This window comes from Pelobates fuscus, chromosome 5 (genome assembly GCF_036172605.1).
Source record: "Pelobates fuscus isolate aPelFus1 chromosome 5, aPelFus1.pri, whole genome shotgun sequence".
Taxonomy (NCBI): domain Eukaryota; kingdom Metazoa; phylum Chordata; class Amphibia; order Anura; family Pelobatidae; genus Pelobates; species Pelobates fuscus.
In genome coordinates, this window is record NC_086321.1 from 77,708,580 (window position 1) to 77,732,466 (window position 23,887).

General features: G+C 38.9%; 1 protein-coding gene across 2 annotated transcripts in view; it reads left to right on the forward strand.

The window, feature by feature from the left end:
* The first annotated feature begins 3,107 nt into the window (after positions 1-3,107).
* NIM1K (NIM1 serine/threonine protein kinase) overlaps positions 3,108-23,887 on the forward strand; it is a 62,685-nt gene continuing 41,905 nt past the window's right edge. For both annotated transcript variants that reach the window (XM_063454018.1, XM_063454017.1), the window contains exon 1: positions 3,108-3,322. The gene's annotated coding sequence lies outside the window, so the exon portion shown is untranslated. The remainder of the gene's footprint in view (positions 3,323-23,887) is intronic.

Sequence of the window (23,887 nt, forward strand, 5' to 3'; positions counted from 1 at the left end):
ACTTTAGTCACAAGCAGGAGGCTCCTGCAAGGCTATTAACAGAGAAGGAGACAAGAAATTCTAACTTAAACAGAATGTGCGATATAGGAAATGTAAACATTAGATTACTCTTTTCAGGAAGTGTTTAAGAAGGCTGTGTTAGTCACATGCAGGTAAGTGTGACTAGGACTGAATAAACAAAGTGATTTTACTCCTAAATGGCAGAGAATTGGAAAGTGACTCTACAGAGGCATGATATATACACCAAAACTGCTTCATTAAGCTAATGTTGTTTTGGTCACTAAAGTGTCACTTTAAAAATGAACCATTAATATACATATTTTATGATCAGCTTTAATTGCCCTCTATTTGGTTTATATATACAGATTCTGGAAACATTGATAAATTCTGCAAACATAATGTGTGTTTTCAACTCAAGCCAGATTGGAAAAAGAGACATTTTTTTCTCAACCGTGAATGTGTGAAATGAACTGAACACATGAGGCTACGTGTAAAATAAGAAAAAAAGAAGGAAAACTAAATGTATTCATTTATTTTTCAGTAGAACTCAGTATAGAATTTCTCACAAGGGTCACTGCCAGCAACAATAATCAAAATCAATGTAACCTGGCAACGTTTCGACCATGTGGTGATCGTCAAGGTATAGCAAAAACCATCTCCATCAAAACATTACTGGATCCATCTGTGAAAGTGTAAGAACAAATCCTGATTATCTTTTTTTTTTCAGTGGTTGCGTGGTGCGCTGAATAACACCTCTCTGAGGTGCTACAAATTAAAGCATTTATCTTACCAAGCATAAAAGTAGTAATAAACCATAAGGGGAGACATGGTGCTTCCACAACCTATAGGAAAAAGAAAAAACTCACAAAGTATTCTTCTAGCATTTCAATAACCAAACTCTACACCCCTCTTCTAAAGTAAGATATTCAGATAGTAGTGACCAATGGAACCGTATGCCTGATATCAGTCACTGATGGATTTACTCAAAAAAATAAATTAACCCTTTGAGAATTCCATGATGTTCACATATGTCCTATGCAGAGAAGGATAAAGAATCATTGGATACATTACTAAATACCTGTATAGTAAGCCCAATTGGCCTTCTTCACAATAAGAGACTTTCAGGGTTATTCACTAAAGTCCACATACCCCATAACAAATGGGGCAAAACCATCAGGTTTTTTAGCATGTTAATCATGAGGAAGCAGGCCAGCACTTGCTATCTAGCCACGACATTAAAGTAATTTTTTAAAAATATTATAATATTATATTAATATGGCCCCTTTATGCCCTCACATGCCATGCAATGGATGGGGGAATATAGTTACATAGGCTGAAAAGAGACATGTGTTCATCAAGTTCAGCCTTCTCACATTTGTTTTTGCTGTAGTTCCAGAAAAGGCTAAAAACCCAGTTTGAAGCACTTACAATTTTGAAACAAACTAGGAACAAATTCCTTCTTGACAGTCAGAATGGCAGTCAGATGTCTCATTGGGTCAATAAGCTATTACCCCACTAATTAAAAAGGATATTCCTTAATATTATGCTTTTGAAAGTATTTATTCAATTGCTGATCAAACATCTGCATAGACTCTGATAACATTATCTCTACAGGCAGAGAAATCCACATCAATATTCTTCTTACTGTAAAAAAAATGCTTTACTTTGCCTTAGACTAAATCTTCTTTCTTCCAGTCTAAATGTGTGAACTTGTGTCATATGTATAGTCCTGTTTATGAATAGATTTCCAGAAAATGGTTTGTATTAGCCACGCATATATTTGCATAATGCTATTATATCACCTCTCAGGTGCTGTGTTTTTCAAACTAAAGAGATTTTAATTTGTTAATGTTTCTTCATAACTAAAATGCTCCATTCCTTTTATTAATTTTACAGCCCACCTCTGCATGTTTTCTAGTGTCATAATATCCTAATTTAGCACAGGTTCCCAACATTGCACAGTATATTCAATGTGTAATTTCTATCATTATATTTCCCCCCGAGAATTAATGCTTCATAATTCAATGCATAATTCAATTCTAAATAATGAAATAGTTGCATCACGTTATTGTGAATTATAGTTTGGCCTTTTGTAGGCCTGAAGAAAAAAAGAATTAGAGGAAATAATACGTTTGATGGTAAGTATATTTTTTTATTTTACAGGTATTAGTTTTATTGCCCCTTTACATTTTTTAGGGTGAAGGAAGTAGGGAGGGTAAATGATTTTAAAAAGGGTGTAGAAACTTGGGGGCACCCAAGGGGGAACCTTAGGCACCCAAGGGGTTGGACAATGGCACAAATTTTAGTGAGAGGGCAAGGTTCCCCCTTGAGAAGGACACTAGATTCCCCATGTTTATTAAGTAACTTCCCGCCACTGGCGTGCAAGGGGAAATATCAATATTGCCCCCACCCAATGAATGCAAATAAGAATTCTCCCAGGTACATTCAGATACGATTTTTATTTTCAATCTGTGGTTTATAAATATTCCTAATCCTATACTTTGTACAGGTAACAGATGCAAAAGTACTGATTTTAATCCGGACACCAAATGCATCTGGTCGACGGGTACAGATTCGGTCAGACTGGCTGAAATGCGACCGGATTTCATTTGAGTAAATATGGGAATTGCTATTCCAGTCGGAAGTCGTCCATTTTTTGCTGGATTTTGTCCATCCAGATAAAATCTGGTGTTAAGTGAATTACACTCCTAATATTCACCGTGCAAAAGCTTCCTTATAATAAAGCTTAATTCCTAACTATCATAAAATGTTTTGTTATTTTATTGCTGTTGTTATTACATAACCTTCAAGACTGAATAAAAAAAAAAAAAAAAAAGATGGTGAAAGTCATAAATAGGATGGATTTTGTATTAAACAAAGCTGAGCTGACAGTAAAATGGGGTTTGGATTAAGGCAGGAGGATAAAACTGCTCTGGAATATAAATCCACCTTACTTTCTACCTGAAATAGCAACTGTGAATTACATCCTCTAATTCCCCCAGGTTGCTATGGTAACCAAGCCACACACACACCCTCCCTTCCATCCACAAGCTCAGCCTCGGGAGGAAGGGGTCTGCTGCTGTCAACCGCCCGCCTTCTGCCAAACACAACATTCCCATTCAGAGAGATCCTCCTTTTATTTTCTAGAATGGATGGCTTTGCAAATTGAAAAAACAGCTGCCTTAGTACAAATAATCAGGACCAGCAGCAGCTCATGACAGCAGAGCCGATAGCAGCAGAATCACAGCTGATGACAGAACTGATTATTCCAGAGTGGCTGCAGAGACCACCAGAGCATCACCCTTCCATGGTGCCGCATCAGGTAAAGCTCATTGCAAACAATTTGGATCCATAGAATTCTGTGTTATGCAACCACGTATCTATATTCTTATTCAGCCTCTTATTAGAGTCTGACACCTGCCTCGGGATGTATAGAAGCAGATGGATAGATGGATGGATGGGTTAATGGATTGGTGGGTGCCTGGGTGGGTGGGTGGATGTGTGGATAGATTGATGAACAGACACACACAAAAGTTACTATGTAATCAAACTGTGATGTCTGTGTTTTTGGACTCTTACAGGCATGAATATCCTTGACTTTATATATATATATTGGTCATCGGTTGTTGTTATTAAATAAATTCTCTTGTGGGCAGATAGGCACTTTAGTGTTACCCTAGACAATGGAAATTAATAGACACGTAAAGGACCGGTGAGAATTAGAGATTCCCATTGGGGATTCTTGGTTTATAATTTGCTCTGTTTTAAGATGTTAATGATTTAACCGCAAACAAAAAATGCATCCCTTTCTGAGCAATGCATGCGTGGTTTGGTGGACAATTAATTCTTTGTATAGTACAGATTGTGAAGAAGTATACATTTATTCATCAACCCTAAAACTGACGCACCTTGTCCAGTAGGGAATAGGTAAGACTTAGTGGATTGTTCCAAGTGTTGATATAGTGGGGTATCACTGAGTTGGTGTTTCATGTTTGCACTTCTATAAACTACATGAGATTGAGCTTTTGCTTTTGATTTGTTGTTACTATGTGGAACTGAGAGTGTATCATATCTATCAATCCACAGCTGTGTCATATAATACTGTATTTAGCTCTCTGGTGCTATGTAATAGTAACTGACAGTAATAACAGCCATAATTCGATGAGGCATTCACACTATTAACACTACTAACCAAGTACAAGTCAAGGAACAATGTATATTTCTGGACCATCCACCTCCTGGTTTCATTTGCTAAATATCCTGCTTCTAACATAGTCTCTATAAATTTCACAGGTCAAATTTGCTGTTATTGAAATGTCATAGTTTCATGTTGGTGCTTTCCCTCAATCCATCCTGCTCTGAAATGGGACCAGCAAGGGAACTAGGCAGCAGTGTATCAGTCCAATGGGCAACTCTCTTCTCTTTTGTGGTTCACTGTGACATTTTTGCAATTTAGCTTGACATTTTGCTGTGACCAAGATTTAAGGCTTCAGCCTTAAACATAACCTTTAATCTTAATCCTAAAATCCAAAACTCCGAACCCTAAACAAAGATAAATCAATTCTGATTATCCATTGTCACCTCAAATAGGAGCACTGCCCTAAACTAAACTCACAAACTTCTATCCTTAAACTTAACCCAAACACCTATTTTTAAATTAAACACAAACACGTATCCTTAAACTAAACCCGAACACCTATCCTTAAACTTTACCCGAACACCTATCCTTAAACTTAACCCGAACACTTATCCTTAAACTAAACCCGAACACCTATCCTTAAACTTAACCCGAACACGTATCCTTAAACTAAACCCAATCACCTATCCTTAAACTAAACACAAACGCCTATCCTTAAACTTAACCCGAACACGTATCCTTAAACTAAACACAAACACCTACCCTTAAACTAAACCCGAACACGTATCCTTAAACTTAACCCGAACACGTATCCTTAAACTAAACCCGATCACCTATCCTTAAACTAGACCCGAACACGTATCCTTAAACTAAACACAAACACGTATTCTTAAACTAAACCCGATCACCTATCCTTAAACTAAACCCGATTACCTATCCTTAAACTAAACACAAACACCTATTCTTAAACTAAACCCGAACACGTATCCTTAAACTAAACCCGATCACCTATCCTTAAACTAAACACAAACACGTATCCTTAAATTAAACCCGATCAGCTATTCTTAAACTAAACACAAACTACTATCCTTAAGCTAAACACAAACACCTATCAGTGACAGCTAAGGAGTTACCATATGGACACAGTGCATGCACCATGGTTGCTATGGGTAGAGAGGTCTACTCTGCCCTCCCTGACTTTTAATTCCTGGGCATTGAGTGCCTGCTGAGAAATTGAGAAACAGATAGTAGAAAAAAAACTATTTTTTAAATAGGCTTTACTCCAAATCTATACATTCGCTAGCAAAACCGTTAGCACATTCTATAAATGGCAGCTTAAGCTCGGTTAAAAGAGCTAAAGTCAAAACATAGAAGTTTCAATGTAGAGTGGATCTAAGTTACGTGGTATAAATACCAGTAATAAATAAATTCATTAAAATGGATTTGCTGTGTATTTATTCCATGATTAAAATCTTCTCTTAATTTTGTCTCTCTCTAAAATCGTTCTGTCTCCTTTTTGTATCTTGTTTGCAAGCTATTGTTCTGTAAAGTTAGGGGTTACTTTTTGTTTTGTACCTGTTTTAAGACAGGCCAGCAGATGAAAAATTCAGAATTCATATGAATCAGGAGGGAAATCACTAAACTAAATTCATAATTACTTCTTGGCTAATGAACTGATTTTCTTTCTGCAGTGCTGAAGCCTTTAAATCCTAAAAATTACAGGAAATATTTTATCCGTTTGTATATTTTTAAACTTTTTTAAATTATTTTTTGTTTAAACACATCCACGTTTTTTTAAACTTATGGGCCTTTCTTTCTTATGGTGAACCTATATATTATCAGTATTTTAATATGCTTCCAATGCTTACGCCCTCCATCTTTTCTCTCGGGTCAACATTTGCAACATGAGAGTTAAAAATGTGAGGCTAAGCTCAGCGATCGATCAGCATACATACACTGCTGAAAAAGCATAATCATTATCAAACAGAAAGCAGTGCCTATAAGATAATGTTATCCTTGCATTCATATGGAAAAAAAATAGAACGTGGTTAAATAAGTATAAATTATAAATAGATTATAGAGATAATAGCTTGGCATAAAACCAAGGGACTCAATCCACTGCAGCCTAGCACCTAACCACTAAAATAAGATGTAGCGCTTATGGCCCTTATTGTGTACAGTAAAATACTTATTTGCCTATAAGTGCATTGTGTACAACATAGTACCTGTTTAAATTGCAAGCTGGGCATTAACACAATTTTAATTCACTGTTACAGACACTACCGTCAATCAAATGGTTAAAGTGGATATAACTAGTAAACGTATACATAAACCAATTATGTTCTCATTAACCTTATGTGCATAGACTATTAGCACTTCTGCTGTGGATCACATTTCCTTAAGTACTGCAATATAGTGTCTTCAATGGGCTTGCATCTCTCTGGAGACTGTGAATTCTTCTGACAAACAATGAACGCAGATAACATTTGTCATTCTTTGCAGAATCTGATCCTTTGTATAATGTTGCATCACTCTTTTACAAATAACCTGTATTATTATCCCATCACTTATTGATACGTAAGGCTCGGCACAGTTGGGTACTTGATTATGTGTTTGCTTTTCCAATGAATTCTCACCAGAGGTGTAGAAATTGGAATCGATTTATGAGAAGCTAAAATCAGCTAAGGGTTTTTATAGTTGGCAAATATTATTGGGACACATTGTAATAGATGTGGCACGTTCCAGAATGTTTTGTACTGCGGATTTGGAACTGACACCAATGGTTTACAAACATCTGACGTTCAGCTAATGGTGAGACAGCAGAATGTGTATAAACAGTGGTGCTTTTCGCATTTGACCAAGGTTTCCTAACACTTTCGATGACCGATGAATCTGGAAGAGTTTCACGTTCACCTGGTTCTCTCAGAAATATTATTTGTCAATATTAAAATAAAAAGTAAAAAAAAAATTCAGCAGGAAAGGAAATTATATTTATAACAATAACTAAAAAGCAGGCATCTTTTCTTTGAATAGTATTGTGGCAAAGGACATGTCCGGGCTAGGAACATTGCCTAAACCCATTTCATGAAGAAGGTAAATCATACCCATGGGACTCGTTGCCTACGGACAAAACTCATGGGAGGTTAATCACTAGACTCTAAATTTAAGGAGATTTAAAACCAAATTGAAAAAATGATGCTAGAATAGCAGATATATTACTATGGCGGACTTGTGTAGTCTTTACTATTCTGTTTTCAGCTCAATACAGTTTGGTGTTTAGTGAATTAACCACAAAGGGAGTAAGTGACGACAGAGCTAAAAAAAAAACGTAGGCAAAATGTTGCAACTGCTAGCATAGTGAAAAAGAGTCAAATTTGTTTTTGATTCCCCGACTTAATTGAGAATTCCGTTATACACCAACTAAACAATGTGTGGGCCGATTCTCATGTTGTGCTCTCACAGCCACAAAGTTTTAGTTGACTTTGACAAGCTGTCACTACTGAATGCTAAGTGAAGGATCATGATGCCTAGTACGTAATGACTTGCGTCAAATCTCCTGTAGATAGATTTTCACTTTACCCATGATTCCACCTGTCTTTGCAAGTGCCCACATCTAACAGATTATGAAATAGGATGTACTGAGGAATATCTGCAAGATTTAGGGATTATTATTTTTTTCGTAATTTCGTAATTATCAGATTAATCTTCTCAACTAATTAATTCCAGGTTTCGAGTAGAAAAACGCTAATTTAACACTTTCTGTTAAACTCTTGTGAAATAAGATTTCCAAAAAAAATTTAAAAAACACTAACCAAAATCACTATATATATATTTATATATAACTAAAATTACACAGTGGTTAAGTATGTTAACATAAATATACAGTTGTGTGATACAAAACATATATAACAGGGATTGACACTGTGGATGTTTGTGAACTACATTTCCCATAGTGCTTGCTATGGTAATTTATATTTAAATATAAAACATGCTAGTTTTTAATTGCTTTGTTAAAATATTTAATAACAATAGATCCAATTTAAATGAACGTCATTCTGTAACATGTTAAGGTTTACAGGGTTTAAAAACACACACAAATGTTTTTTTATAATATCATATTTTCTCATAGTTAACAGTGATTCTTGTGCATAGAAATTATTCCAAGTCACAGACTTTAAAACAGAGATGTCATTACTTTGGAGGTAACAGTTGTTCGTTTCCTTACTATTTCTTCTACTGAAGTGCTTACTTGGATGAATACTGTAGCAAGGCTAAATATAGAACCCCTTACCTACACACCACAGTACATCTGTGTTCTGTGCTCTGGCTCAGTCATGCGTTCCTGGAAATATTTAGAGAAATTGCATGCATCTACACACAGGGTCTCTATTCACTGAAAAGTATACATACACTCAACTGTCAGTATTTAGTAGGGATAGTCCCTATTTTTGGTCCAAGTCCCTGTGTCCCTTTTTACTATCATGATGTCCCTCATTTCTAGGGGCTCCACAGCAATAATACCAACAATAATGTGTCTTTAAACTACAATAAATGTGTTTAGAATTCAGTCTGTGTAAATACAATACATTGTTGTTGTTCTAAATTGCACCCCCGGTAAAGAAATGTTTTTTAAAAAAATTGTGCCGTTTTTTGTATGTGCCAGTGTGTCAAGTTGTGTGTATTTGTGTTTGTATGTGCCAGAGTCTGTATCTGTGTGTCAATGTGTATGTATGTGTGTGTGTGTGTGTGTGTGTATCTGACACACAGATACACACACACTGGCACATAATGGCACACAGATACACATACTGACACACAGATACACACACTTGACACACAGTGTGTATCTGTGTGTGTGTATGTATGCATTTGTGTGTCAAGGTGTGTGTATCTGTGTGTCAAAGTGTGTGTATCTGTATATCAAGGTGTGTGTATCTGTGTTTGGATGTGCCAGTGTGTGTATCTGTGTGTCAGTGTGTATGAATCTGACACACAGATACACACACACTGGCACATAGTGGCACACAGATACACACACTGACACACAGATACACCCACCTTGACACACAGTGTGTATCTGTGTGTGTGTGTGTGTGTATCTATGTGTCAAAGTGTGTGTCTGTGTTTGTATGTACCAGGTTGTGTCAATGTGTGTGTGTGTGTATCTGTGTTTGTATGTGCCAGTGTGTGTATATGTGTGTTAGTGTGTATCAGTGTGTGTGTATGTATCTGACACACAGATACACACACTTGCACATAGTGGCACACAGATACATACTGACACACAGACACACACACCTTGACACACAGATACACACACTCAAATACACATACACACACTCAGATGCACACAGTGACACATACACACATCTTGACTCACAAGTACACACTCAGATACACACCCTGGCACATACATACACTCAAATACACACATTGACACATACACACACCCATTTGCACCCACAGATACACACACTGGCACACACATACACTCAGATACACACATTGACACATACACACAGTGTCATATACACACACTGACATACACACACATACAAACACACTGATATACACTGGCACACACACACCAATACACACATACTGACATACACACACACTCAGATACACACCGTGACACATACACAAACCTTGACACACAGATACACACACTGACACACACTCAGACACAGATACTCTTTGACAGACATACATGCACTCTCACTGACAAACACACATACTCTTTGACAGACACACATACAAACACATATACACTCTCACTAACAAGCACATACACACTCACACACTCACTAGCAAACACACATACACTCTTTGACAGACACACAAGCACGTACAAACTCCCTAACAGGCACACATACAATTTATTTTTATTTTTTTAAATTTTACTCCACCCAGCCTCCCTACCTTTGGGAGTGCTGGCATGGAGTCTTTATGTCCCTGTGGTCCAGTGGGGCTTCTGGGCTGAGTGTCTGGGCATATGATACCCGGGGTCCAGTGGGGCTGCTCAGCGGCTGGCATGAAGTTCCTGGGGTCCAGTGGGGCTGTTGAGCGGCTGACATGCCGTCCCTGTGGTCCAGTGGGGCTGCTGTGCGTCTGGTGTGTGGGAGGTGAGGGAGCAGTGATCTTCCTGCTCAGCTCCCTTGTGAGCCTCTTAGAGCTGGAGTGACATCATATTCAGGCTCTGGCATCCTTGCTGTGCGCGTGAGGGAGCTGAGCCGGGGAGAGTGCTCCCTCGCCTACCGCAGCCATTTTGTTTCACAACATTTTGGGGGAACCCCATTTGTGTTCTCGCCGAACCCCAATTGGGAAACGCTGCTCTAGACTGTAAACTTGTGTGAGCAGGGTCCTCATCTACCTATTGTTCCTCTGTAATTGTCTCATTTACTGTAAGTCCCCCTCCCCCTTCATAATATTGTAAAGCGCTGCGGAATTAGTTGGCGCAATATAAATACCGATAATAATAATTATTAGTAAGTCACCTAAAATTTCTCAGAACAGCCCACTTCCTGGACACACCACCACTCACAGCCCTAAAATTAAAGTGCAATCTCATTGTCCCTTTGATATGTTGGCATTTATGATATGGAACCATAGAAGGATAGTTGCATTTATTTGAAATACTCTTGATAAACAATGGCAGCAAGCCATACCATGTACATTAAAACATAAAACAGTTTGAAAATAAAGAATGCAAACAGCAGAACTCATTGTTAACTTTTAGTTGACTACCTGGTTTGGCAAAAATGTAACTTGTGACAGTTCAGCTTTAAGACCTATGCTCAATAAATTTAATATTAGAACATAGAACTTCATCACACAGTGCATCATTTTTAAAAGCAGACAAAGATTCCACTAGGGATATTTATAAAAAAAAAAACAATTTTTACCACAAATCCATAATTTGAGCCACATATTTTTTTCTTTCACAAACCCATTTCTGTTTTACATGAAGGTGATTCATACAACTGCAAAGAAGTAACAGAGGACGCATTCAGCTGGTGCGTCACACGATGGAATAACCGCGTGAGTGTATTATATAAATTTTTTTTGTTTGTTTTTAACATTATAGGGTTTATGTTGTGAAGTGGGCATCATGGTTTTCATACCTGAAATCATTAAAACTGAATATAAGTAATCTGCATACTAATGACAACCCATGTACTCCCATTAACTACAGAACGGATATATGTTGTAAAAGAGGCATTAGAAAGCCTTCAATTCATATGTCCATCGTACTGTACTTAAACTATAAAAATCTGCTTTCCAAATTTCTCAAAAATCTTTTAACACTTAATGTGCCATAAAAAATTATCACTCCTGGCTGCGGTGGTAACATACCAAAAGAGGGTAAGGACACAGTAAGTTGCTCAAGCTATTGACCCATCTCGCTCTTGAATGCGAACCTCAAACTGTTCGCAAAAGCGATGGCCCTCCGACTATCAAGAGCCCTGACAGGTCTGATCCACCCTGACCAGGTGGGTTTTATCCCAGGTCGAGAGGGGCGCGACAACACCATCAGAGCCCTCAACATTAACCATGCTGCCAGGTCAACCAACAAAGAACTGATGCTTCTCTCCACAGACGCGGAGAAGGTGTTCGACCGGGTAGACTGGCATTACCTAACAGCCGCACTGCAACGTATGGGAGTCGGACCGCTTATGCGTGGTTGGGTGCAGTCCCTATACACAACCCCCACGGCCCGAATCCGCGTCAACGGAGCATTAACTGCACCATTCCCTATACGAAATGGGACCCGCCAGGAGTGACCCCGGTCACCCCTTCTGTTTTCCCTCTCTCTCAAAACATTTCTGGAGGCGGTCAGGCGGGACAGGGGTATTACGGGGTTCACCTTGGGTGGGGGAGAGCATCGAGTCGAAGCATATGCAGATGATATGCTCTTCTTCCTGGAATAACCCTGGGTCACCCTGCCAAACCTGCTGGAGTCTTTTAGGCAGTTCGGCTAGGTCTCCAACCTGAAATTGAACATGGACAAATCAGAGGCGCTCCACCTGCCACAAGACCCAACTTTCACCGCACTCCTCCAGGCAGAGTTCCCCTTCAAGTGGTGCGTGGTAAACTGAGATACTTGAGCATCTGGCTGACACGGGATCTCACCCAACTGTACCGGCTTAACTATCTTCCCCAGCTAGACACACTCCAAAAAGACATGCAATGCTGGACCCCTCAATACTTCTCATGGTTCGGTCGGGTCAACGCGGTTAAGATGAATGTCTTGCTGCGTATACTGTACCTATTCCAAACTATCCCGATTACCATCCCTAGGACATTCTTTAATACCCTCACCACGGCGATATGGAAGTTTGTGTGGAACCATTGCCAGACCAGACTTCGGCGGGTCCTCCTGGAGCTACCCAAGTCGGCTGGAGGGGTGGGTCTCCCATCAATTATAACATACTACCACGCTGCCCACTTGCATAGATGCCTAGATTGGCACACATACCCTGCAAAGAAGCTATGGGTGTCTTTAGAGACCAAACAAGCAGAGGGCAAAATCCCATCTGCGCTTTGGCTGGGTAAAGGGACGCTAAGCTTACTACGTGCATATAACCCTTTGATAGATGCCATACTGGGCGTCTGGTGTGCGCTCCGCTTTCAAGACAACTGACGACATCACCCAGGCCACTCATCCCAATCACGAATAACCCAGACCTGGCAGGTGGGTTCAGCGCACGCAACTTGGCAGGACTCCAGGTAGCAGACTGGATGCACATGCACCATTGGTGCACACCCAACCAACTACATCCCATCACTGTGTTAATCCAGGACAGACCACCGACCCCACTGGAACAGTTCCGATACCACTAAGACATACTATGGGTCTCTATCCGGCCGGGGACAGATACACAGATCTCTGACACAGTTTGAGACGCTCTGTGCCAGGAGGGATCAAGTCACAAAGGCATCTCAACCATGTACACACTGCCTATGTCCAGTAGAGGTGACATAGCACTCGGGTACACAAGTAGATGGGAGAGAAACACAGGAGTCACCCTCTTAGACCAGGAATGGGACAAAATCTTAACCATCACCGACAAATGCTCCATTAGCTCTAAGTTCCAGGAAATGAGCTACAAAGTGCTAACATTCTGGTACCGGACGCCAGACGTCCTACACCGAATGAACGCAGGTTACTCGCGGGAATGCTGGCGATGTGGAGAGGACGAGGGGACCAACCTCGACATATGGTGGTCATGCCCTGCCATTGCCCCTTATTGGCAGATGATACATACTAAGATACAGGAAATCAGAGGCACAACCATAGTGTTTCAACCTCTGACCATGTTGCTGCATCACACCACGACAACATTGAAACACTACAAAAAATCACTGACCCTCCCGCTGCTAACTGCAGCTAAATCCCTGATCCCACTACATTGGAAACGAACAGATGTCCCCACCATCCAACAATGGGTAGCCAAGGTCGATGAAATACACAATATGGAGTCCTTGACAGCTGCCCTATGGGGACGCACGAGATGTGTGTGCAAACCTGGACTCCATGGCTCATGTACATCTCAGGGGCCCGTACAGGAGGGCAGGCTAAATAGGATCCTCTAATGATGGGCGAGGCGCTGCGGGAGGTGCCGGGGTGTGGCGAGGGGTGAGGATGGAGGGAAGGCAGTCACTAGCATACACGCTCCTCATACTCAGCTCCTTCTTTCTTCCTTCCTTCTTCTCTCCAGCTGTTTCCCCTGTACCATTAGCCTCCCCCAGATCCTGACCCCTTCCCGCATTATTCGCAGTGGAGCAATCCCCTGACTCGTATACCTCCACAGCCGTGACACACAACACTGACACAAAGACCGTTAGGACAGGTTCACCAGTCCACGACTAAACCTGTGGCTACAAACACACCTGCAACTAAGTGGAGATGACCCAACACACAGTCCATGCTATACTCAACGTTTCCAATGGCAAGACCGCACGCAACTAATTCAACCACTGGCATCTGTAGACAAACACAGACTAACACGCACACAAAACATACGCCAGACGCACAACAGCGAGCAAAGTCCACAAACGCCCTTTAGACAAACAGAAGATCTGCATTGTTACGAACAATAAGCACACAGTTATGTCAATAACATAATAATAATAACATAATAATAAATAACATAATAATAATGTGCCTATGCTTCCCGAGGCCCAAACGCTTATTCCAATATGAATATACTCCCACTATGATGATGTCTTGTACTGAAAGGAAAACAATGTACACTGATAGCGTAAATTGTTAATCTAACGACCCAGTCTGCCTTATGTATTAATACACACTTTGGTACTGCCCTATACAACACCACTGTAAGCAGTTATAATTCCATGACTATTATGGAGACAAAATAATTGTTAAGGAAACAGGATTGGAGTCGGGAGATGTATGAGCGCCTCCCAACAGATGGTTATGCCAATCTACGGCGACAACCATTGTTTGTCTATCACATACGATATACTATTGAGTATGACTGATACCATGTCTTGCAATATGTCAAAGTGTTACTTGAATGTCTGAAATTGTACACAGAACTGCAAAAATGTGTTATGAAAACGCAAATAAAGATTGTAAAAAAAAAGATCACTGATTTTAAAGAAACACTGTAGTACAAACCTGTATTCCTATTTGTATTAATAACGCTTGTGTTCTAGTGTCTTAAAAGTTTTACACCCCCCCTGCCCCCGCCCCCTGTTTGCAGTGAACCTGAAAATAAAGACTTTTAATTACTTAACTTTTACTTTGTCTCCAGCACTGAGACTCCCTTACGCTGCTGTCTGCTTCTCCTCCCACAACATCATCCAGGGTTCAGGTCCATTCCAATTCTCCACATAGAGGATGCACACTCGGGGCAAGTGCTGCGCACGCATCCAATTAAATAATTCTTACAGGAAAGTATTGAATTCACTGCTTTCCTATAAATAGTACATTATTATGTTTGACGTCTTCATGGAGGTCGAACATCACATGACCAAGGTTCACTCAGTTGCTACACAGGAAGCACCTTTAGAAGCCGTCTGGGAGACAAAATGACTATTCTTTAAATTGCAGGGTTAAAATTACAGACCAATTCAATGAAATAAAATGGTCTGGGTGATTTTAGTGGTTCTTTCATGAAGGAAATCCACCACAATTGTATTTAAAATGCCTATTAAATGAGTTATAATATGTGTAAACGTGGGCTTCAGTTTGGAAGTTTATTAATTATAGCCATCTAGTGGGAGGTTTTTAAAGCGAATTCTGATATCACAAAATTTCCTAGGATTTCAAATTCCCCCAACTCTCCATATTTCCGTGTATGGCATTTTGTGTTGTTATTATACTTAATTTCATTTAAATTGTGTGTGAATTCGATGTTGCAAAAGATTAATTTATTCTTTTGTCATTCTTTATTTTTGATGTCCATAAGATAACAAACAGGCCGACGATGCTACGACAACATTGTCAAGCACAGAAAAACAAATATAGTAGGATATTGGCATGGCATAGCAATAGCACAATTTAGTAAAAATAACATTGGGCTAGGCAAATATATCCAAGGGACTGAGATTCTCCAGAATTATTAAACATGATTAAGCTGTACGGATTAGCTAGACAAAGGATTTAATAAAAAAAAAAAAAACACCTTTTGTATGAGTTGATACCATATAACACAAGGTTCATGCGTACATGAAATTTAAACAGTTTTAAAATTGGCAACAGTGTTCCAGTGTTCATAATGATGCCCAAAACCAAGCAATAATGCAGAACACTATGGATACAGACCCAGTATTTACAAAATATACTCTACTTTGGAATTAGATTACTGATCCCCACTCTTGTTAAGGCATTATAAACTATTAAAACATTGTTTAAACTCACCTTTACAATGAGAGTCTCCTCACAACAGCCTGATCCATCTCTACTCTGAACTACAGTTGAACGTGAGGAATGAAACCCTCCCTGTTGTCTTCAGAGTTTCATTGAAAATTCTGAATATTCTGATTAAAAGCTTACAAGCTGATCATTGTAAAATAAAATACAATAGATATCATATTGAAAATCTTTTTAGAGGCTAAGCGGATTGGATTCATTGTATTAAATACAGGTGGACCTCTTTTTGCAACCTAACTGTTTTACGACGGCTCGCACTTACGACCAGCTCACTCGTGGGGTAGTAAGTGTGAACCGTCGTGGGAATTATAGGGATTCCATGCTTTGCTGCATTCTCCTATGTTCGGGGAAATTTCCCCAAACATAGACGGAAGCAACAGAGCAGGGAATCCCACTAATCTATGTTTGGGGAAATTTCCCCGAGCATAGATTAGAGGGATTCCCTGCTCTTGTGCGTTCGTCTATGATCGGGGAAATTTCCCCAAATATATAGACAAGCGCACCAGAGCTGGGAATCCCTTAACTCCTCACTTACCGACCAATTCATTCTAGAACTGGGTCGTAGGAACGGAACCCGGTCAGTAAGTGAGGAGTGTCTGTAAAGCAAAATTTCAATTTGACAAAAGATTTTGCTTCTGTTTCATGCTGATTCCCACTAATAATAATATTGCATATAAATACAGGATATTGTGCCTTAGTAATCTCTCCAGCAATATTTAAAAAATAAATAGCATTAGATAAGATCATTTGTTATTCAGCTCGTGCCTGCAATTGGAATGAAAGCCATCTTAAAAAAGGGCAAAAGGGGAAACTGCCCAGAGCATACATGTTCCCCTGGGGCAAAAGCAGCTGCTTCTTTTGCACGTCTCTCATGCCCTTTTATCTCTCCCTCCTTAATAAATCATGTGGACCACCCTAAAGACTGACTGACACTGAGTATGTGATGTAAGTGTGCAGAGTCTTGTGTAAGTGTGCAGACACTTGTGCAGAGTCGTCTGAACACAAGGACACACTGGGTAGTGAACTGGGGGCCTCACGAGCATAGGGGCCCAATAGGTCTGCCAACTGTTCAGTATATTAATTCAGGAGTGTTATACAGAAACGTCAAGCCCTTTATCTTAAAACATTTAGGTAGACTAATCACCTCAGTATCAGCTGTTACCTGTACATGTGATCTGGCTGTTGCAAATACATATCTTGACCTTGACGAAAACAACGTACATACTAATTATACATAAGAAAGACAAGATCAACAAACAGTTGGCAACAGCGTTTGAACTGGCTTTCACTATTGTGTTTGGAAAATTACAATCTTGGATTGACTTCAACCCAATTATAAAGCAATTCTCTGCAAATGCATTTCACAAATGTTTGTGTTGAACACTTGACTAATAATAAATAATTCATAGTAATTTCATATTGTACCCTATCTGTCTGCGTAATTTTCCAACAGTGTACCATTTTTATGTTGAATTTCTTGTTTTCCAACTTCAAGGCTCATGGTTATATTGTGTGGGTAAATCTGTTTTGTAATGTTTAAACACTGATTTTGTTGGGGGTACCAATAAATATAAGCTTAATTTTATCGACAATTTGCATTTTTATTCATGTGAGTAGTTGTGTAGGGAGGGCCCCAGTGCCCTGCTTTGCCTGGGGGCCTATAGTGCTGTAGAGACAGCCCTTTCATGGTGGACTAAAAGGGTGCCTGTCACTTACCTACAATCTATGCCGTTTTAAAAGAGGATGGAATTACATCTATACATTGTTCTAGCAGATTTGATTGCTAGGTATTTTTCCCATTGGAGCCTTGTTCATGTCTAGAAGGGGCTACCTACTGCACCAAATTGCTTGTACAAGGGGGCAGTTGCAATGTCCTCTTCTTTTTTAATGTTTTTAATGTTTTCCGTTTGCATGTTTGTTTATCTTAATAATGCATTAAATGTGATGTTTCTTCCAGTCTAGTTTGTCTGATTATAATTATATAATTCTAATTTTGGCTCTAGTAATAACTAGATAGAAAGTGTCATAACCTATCCTGTCTGATAGCTACTCAACTCAAACTGATGAAAGAATGTATTAGGAATCTGAATTGGACAGGGGGTGGGGGGAGCCCAGGAGGGCAAATTAACCCTGCATTAAAGTGTGCATGGGCAAACATGGCACATACCTTTGTTTTAGAACCTTTTATAATTTGGAAGCTGCAAATCACGATTATTTGCTTAATCTCTGAATGCATCGTGTAAGCCTTTTTTTTTTTTTTTTTACTCAGTATTAGATTGGCAGAGTGAGGATTCTAAAGTCACGCAGCAAAGGTTTTCAGCAGCTTACATAACACAGACTAGCACATCCATATGCCTGGTGTAGAGCTTGTTCCTCATGCTTGAGACGGAGCTTGTAAACGGATTAATTTCTGATTTTCCGATGTGACGGCTGTGTCTTTCTGATGTGTAAAGCAGCATGTTAATCTTTGCAACTTAATTACATTTTAAGGAAATTAGTTCATCAACTCTCCTAAGAAGCATTCGGCTTCTGATTGATTTATCAGAATCCATATGCCTTTATGGTACGTAAGAAAAATATTTTTTTTTTTTCTAAATTTTTTATATTTTTGTCTATTTGTGCCTCAATCATCAAAGCGATGGTTTCCAACCAATGGCTTCAAATTAATATTGATAAGCTTTCCAAATGATTTAATATTTTTGATACACTTTTCAAATTATTTAATATTATGAAAACTATTTTAATTTTGTAGTATTTTAATATTTTTTGTTTACTTATTGAAATGCATTTTTACATGTGACATATTGTTTTATATTTTAATATTTTTTAAAAAAAATAGTTTAAAGGGTTATCCAAAAATATTAAATCATTTCGGAAAACTAATACAACAATTTGAAATTGAGACGTATGTGTATATTATAATAACAAAATATAAATGATGCTAAATGTTGTTGCATATTATCGATTTTGTAATCGCTTATTTTTTTTGTTTTTGGTTTAAACGCCATGAAAAACATGCTTTATCTGTCCATTGTTTCTAAATGTGACCAGTGGATTAAACCGCAACCAATCAGAGCAGGAGTTCAAATAGGGTTTTGCGCCCTTTCTTCTGATTGGGCCGCAAAACCTATCTCATCCCCGAACACCGATTGGTGCAACCGAATTTCGCGCCCGTTCTTCCGATTGGGTGGCGAAACTCCTTCCTCCCCGAACGCTGATTTGCGAGATTTGGTTCACGCACTTTCAGCTGATTGGTTTTTGCTTGGTTTAGGCACGAAGTTTGAATTCGCTGGACTAAACCAAGCAACACAATGGAACTAATTCCGGGGATGTACAGAGCCTAGAGCTCCAGACTTTGGATGCTGATATCTTGGGCTCCGTACATCCTATCACCCCGCTTTTTGCAGGGATCCCAGATGGGACCCGGAACTATTTAGCAATTTGAGTTCCAACCCTGTAACCCCTTCCCTTCCCGGGGCACCGAGTCCCAAAGTTAACCCCCCTGTATGTAATGTGTTTTCATGTGTGTATCTGCGTACTATTGGTATATCGCAGAGCGGGAGATGTTTATCTGCAACCCTGCCCCCTCCTGCTTGGGATTGTGTTGTGTTGGATGGAGACCACCTGTTGGAGTCTGTGCATAAAAAGCTGTGTGTCCTAATAAAGATTGTCAAACTTTGTACCCCTGGAACTGTGTGTCATCCGGATACTGGGAGAAATGGGTCTCTTAATACATTAATAGTGGGGGAAACAAGTCGGGTTACACAGAGCCCGCTACATTTACATTACAGCCTAGGGATAGCTCCAGTGGCTACTCCTCAGATGGCTACCAGAGGTGCTTCCTGGGGTAGTTTCTCACATTTAGTTTCTCCAACCTCTGCATGGAGATACTGAACTTTCCTCATAGGGATGCATTGATCCAATGCATTTCAATGAGCAGATGCTGATTGATCGGAGCTGTGTTTGGCTTGTGGTGGTTCTACCTTTGATCTGCCTCCTTGACAATCTTAGCCAATTCAATGCTTTCCTATGGGATTGTGATTGGCTGAGATTACCACTTCTGTTGATGCCAGCCAAGGAGACAAATCAGGGGCAGAGCCAGCACCAGCAGACTGGAATAAAGGTAAGATTTGATTATATTTAGGGGGGAAAAGGAGGAGGGGCGGGGGGGCTAGTTGGTGTTTTTAACACTATAGGGTCAGGGATACATGTTCGTGTTCCTGACCCTATAGTGTTCCTTTAAGTCTAAGTATCCTGATCATTTAATCTGAGCAGAGGTGGTCCTAATTTACACAGCCTTGTCAGTTCATTGTTGGGAAACCCCTTTGACCATGTAACCTACATTCCCCATTACTCCTCTATTGGATTGGCCCCATCCTGGAGTCATGCCTCCAGGATGATATACCTCAAGCAGGTGGTCACAGCAGCATCGAGGGATTTTCAGCGCTGAAGAAAAGAAGAGTTATTTGTTATTGTTTTGTGACACATGGGGGGGACCTAAATGATAACGGGCATCAGGACTGTGGCGTTAAAAATACAGATACGTATTCCTAATGCTACAGTATTCCTTTAACTCTTAACCCTTTAAGACTGCAGCCAAATGTACAAGTTGTGATCAAAACAAAACGTAAACAAAACCTGGCATTTGCGCTATATGTCTGTCCAACCGTAATTCACCTCTTTCATATTAAATGCACCCACACTTATTATATATCATTTTATTCAGGGGAAACAGGACTTTCGTTTAACATCAAATATTTAGGTATGGAACATAATGTAATATGAAAAAAATATAAAAAATGGGAGAAAATAAGAATTTTAAAAAAAAATTTAGTTCTACGTGACATTTTAACTGTGAATGTCAAAATACTGTTTGCTTTTACTGCAACACAATACACAAATTTGTATTCAGCAATGTCTCATGTGTAAAACAGTACCCCCTATTTACAGGTTTTATGGTGTTTTGGGAAGTTACAGGGTCAAATATAACGTGTTACATATTTCAGTTTTTTCACATTGAAATTCGCCAGATTGGTTACGTTGCCTTTGAGACCATATGGTAGCCCAGGAATAAGAATTACCCCCATGATGGCATACCATTTACAAAAGTAGACAACTCAAGGTATTGCAAATGGAGTATGTCCAGTCTTTTTTAGTAGCCACTTGGTCACAAACACTGGCCAAATTTTGTGTTAATATTTGAAAATGCAAAAAACTAATTTGAACGCAAATTTTGGCCAGTGTTTGTGACTAAGTGGCTACTAAAAAAACTGAACATACCCTATTTACAATACCCCGGGTTGTCTACTATTGCAAATGGTATGCCATCATGGGGGTAATTTTCATTCCTGGGCTACCATACGGTCTCAAAGGCAACCTGGCGAATTTTTATGTGAAAAAACTGAAACGCAAGCCTTATATTTGACTCTGTAACTTTTGAAAACACCATAAAACCTGTACATGAGGGGTACTGTTATACTCAGGAGACTTCGCTGAACACAAATATTAGTGTTTCAAAACAGTAAAACGTATCACAACAATTATATCGTTTGTGTAAGTGCCATTTGTGTGTGAAAAATGCAAAAAATTTCACTGTCACTGACGATATCGTAGTTGTAATATATTTTACTGCTTTGTAACACTAATATTTGTGTTCATTGAAGTCTTCTGAGTAAAACAGTACCCCCCATGTACAGGTTTTATGGTGTCTTGAAAAGTTACAGGGTTAAATATAGTGCTAGAAAATTAAATTCCCTGAACTTTCGGCCAGGGTTGTCAGGCAGGTCCTGCAAATTGTAATTAATAAAATGACCTAATTATGTAAAATTATTACATAAATATATACGTAGAATTATTATATATATATTTTTTAATTATTTTTATTTATATATAGGTATATATATAGTGATGTATACGTATATACTTATGTATATAGATATATATATATTATTTTGTTCTACATGTATTTTGATATCAATATATATATTTTAATTTTAAAATACAGTTAGAACGAAATTACGCATGTATATATATTTTTTATCTATTTTTTTTACGTATTTATATATTTATTTATTTTTTATTATATATAAATATATATATAATGAAAAATATATATATATTTAATCAATATCATTGTACGTATATTTTGCTATTAATATATATATATATAATTATGTATATATTAATATTAAAATACATGTAGACAGTGTATGTATATTTATGTGTATGTGTGTATATGTGTATCTATATACTTAGATCATATATATAATAAGTATATATATGATCTAAGTATAATAATGTTATTTTACACTGTTTTAACATTATTATTTTTTTCAGACAGCAGGGGGAGTACCTGTCATTACAGGCACTCCCCCTGCTGGCATTGCCTTGGACGGCTATGCCGTCCATGTGATCGCGGGGTCCTCGCAAGGACCCCGCGATCACATGGCCCAGGGGGGCCGAAGAGGACGGAGTGGGACTCCCTGGGCTCCCAGGTAAGTCCCCCATACCACGATCGCCGGCGTGGCATCGCCGGCGACCGGGTAAGTACATAAGATCGCAGGGCGTTCTATGCCACCCTGCGGCGTTTAGAGCCACCGAAATGGGGACGGCATAGAACGCCCTGCGGTCTTAAGGGGTTAAAAGGATCATGGATCAGTTTTCTATCCAACAAAGCTCTCCAGACACCATAACCACGGCCACGCTGTCTTGAATACACGTATGATTAAGCTGCTGTGCTATCATCTGTAGTTGCAGATCTGAAAAGTCATCAAATCTATCTCATCATGCCAGGCAGCTCTTGAACACAAGTTAATTGAAGAGCTCCAAGGAGATGTGCTCTGATTGGCCAGTCTCTGATTCAGTTGATAGATTCAGTGCTGTTCAATATAAAAAGCAAAGGATAATAGCAACAGGAAAAAGAAGTCTGTCCTCTGCAATATTACTTTTTATGTTAGTTTGTTTGTGCTCTATACATTTTCTATTTTATTTAAACTTTTTATTTATTTCTTGCACTGATACGTCATCAAATACAAAGCGGGCATCAGCATAAAGGGAGCATAAAAGAATATACAATAAAACATCACATATTGGGTGCTGATTAAACAGAGATGCAATATTACATGATTAAATCTCTACTGATCATGAGCATCCGCAGCATAGGGCAAGAGGAACAAGTGTCTTCTTCCCTCATAAATCTGCTTTTTCTTTGATTATTAGAGTGACATTACCTGCACATATTATGGGGTAAGATGGGGTACATTGACGTTTGTGGCAGGCTTATGCAATGTATGATCATATAGTGTAACTAAAAGAAAAAGACTAAAGTGAAATTGGTTATTCCATTAGAGCTGGAAAAAAATGGACCCCCATTTCACCAAAAGATATCTCTAAAAAATTAGAATAAATATACGGTATAACCTTTATTAAGCCGCTTACGGACAAAACAAAAACAAGTGAAGTAATAGTGACACACTCGTGAAAAATACAAGTGGATTAAAAACTGAGTAGATGCAGTATGGATATTGTCCACAGGTAATGGGAATGGCAGTGATATCTGAAATAAAGTTGAGGTACAAAGTACAGTATATAGTACAGTATAAACTAAAATCAGATATCACATACGCCACGTTCCTATAGAACTAAATATCCACAGTCTGTAAGACTTTATAGGTAGCTCGGCTATAGAGGTGGGACAACACCGTAAGGCTGAAGGAAAGTATATATCGGTACTATCACTCTATATGTTAAATTGAGTAGTAGTGCATAGGGAACTGTTTAGTCAATGAAGAACGTAATAACAGCACCTATGTGTATGTGGCAAACCTAGCCACTGTGGAACTATAATC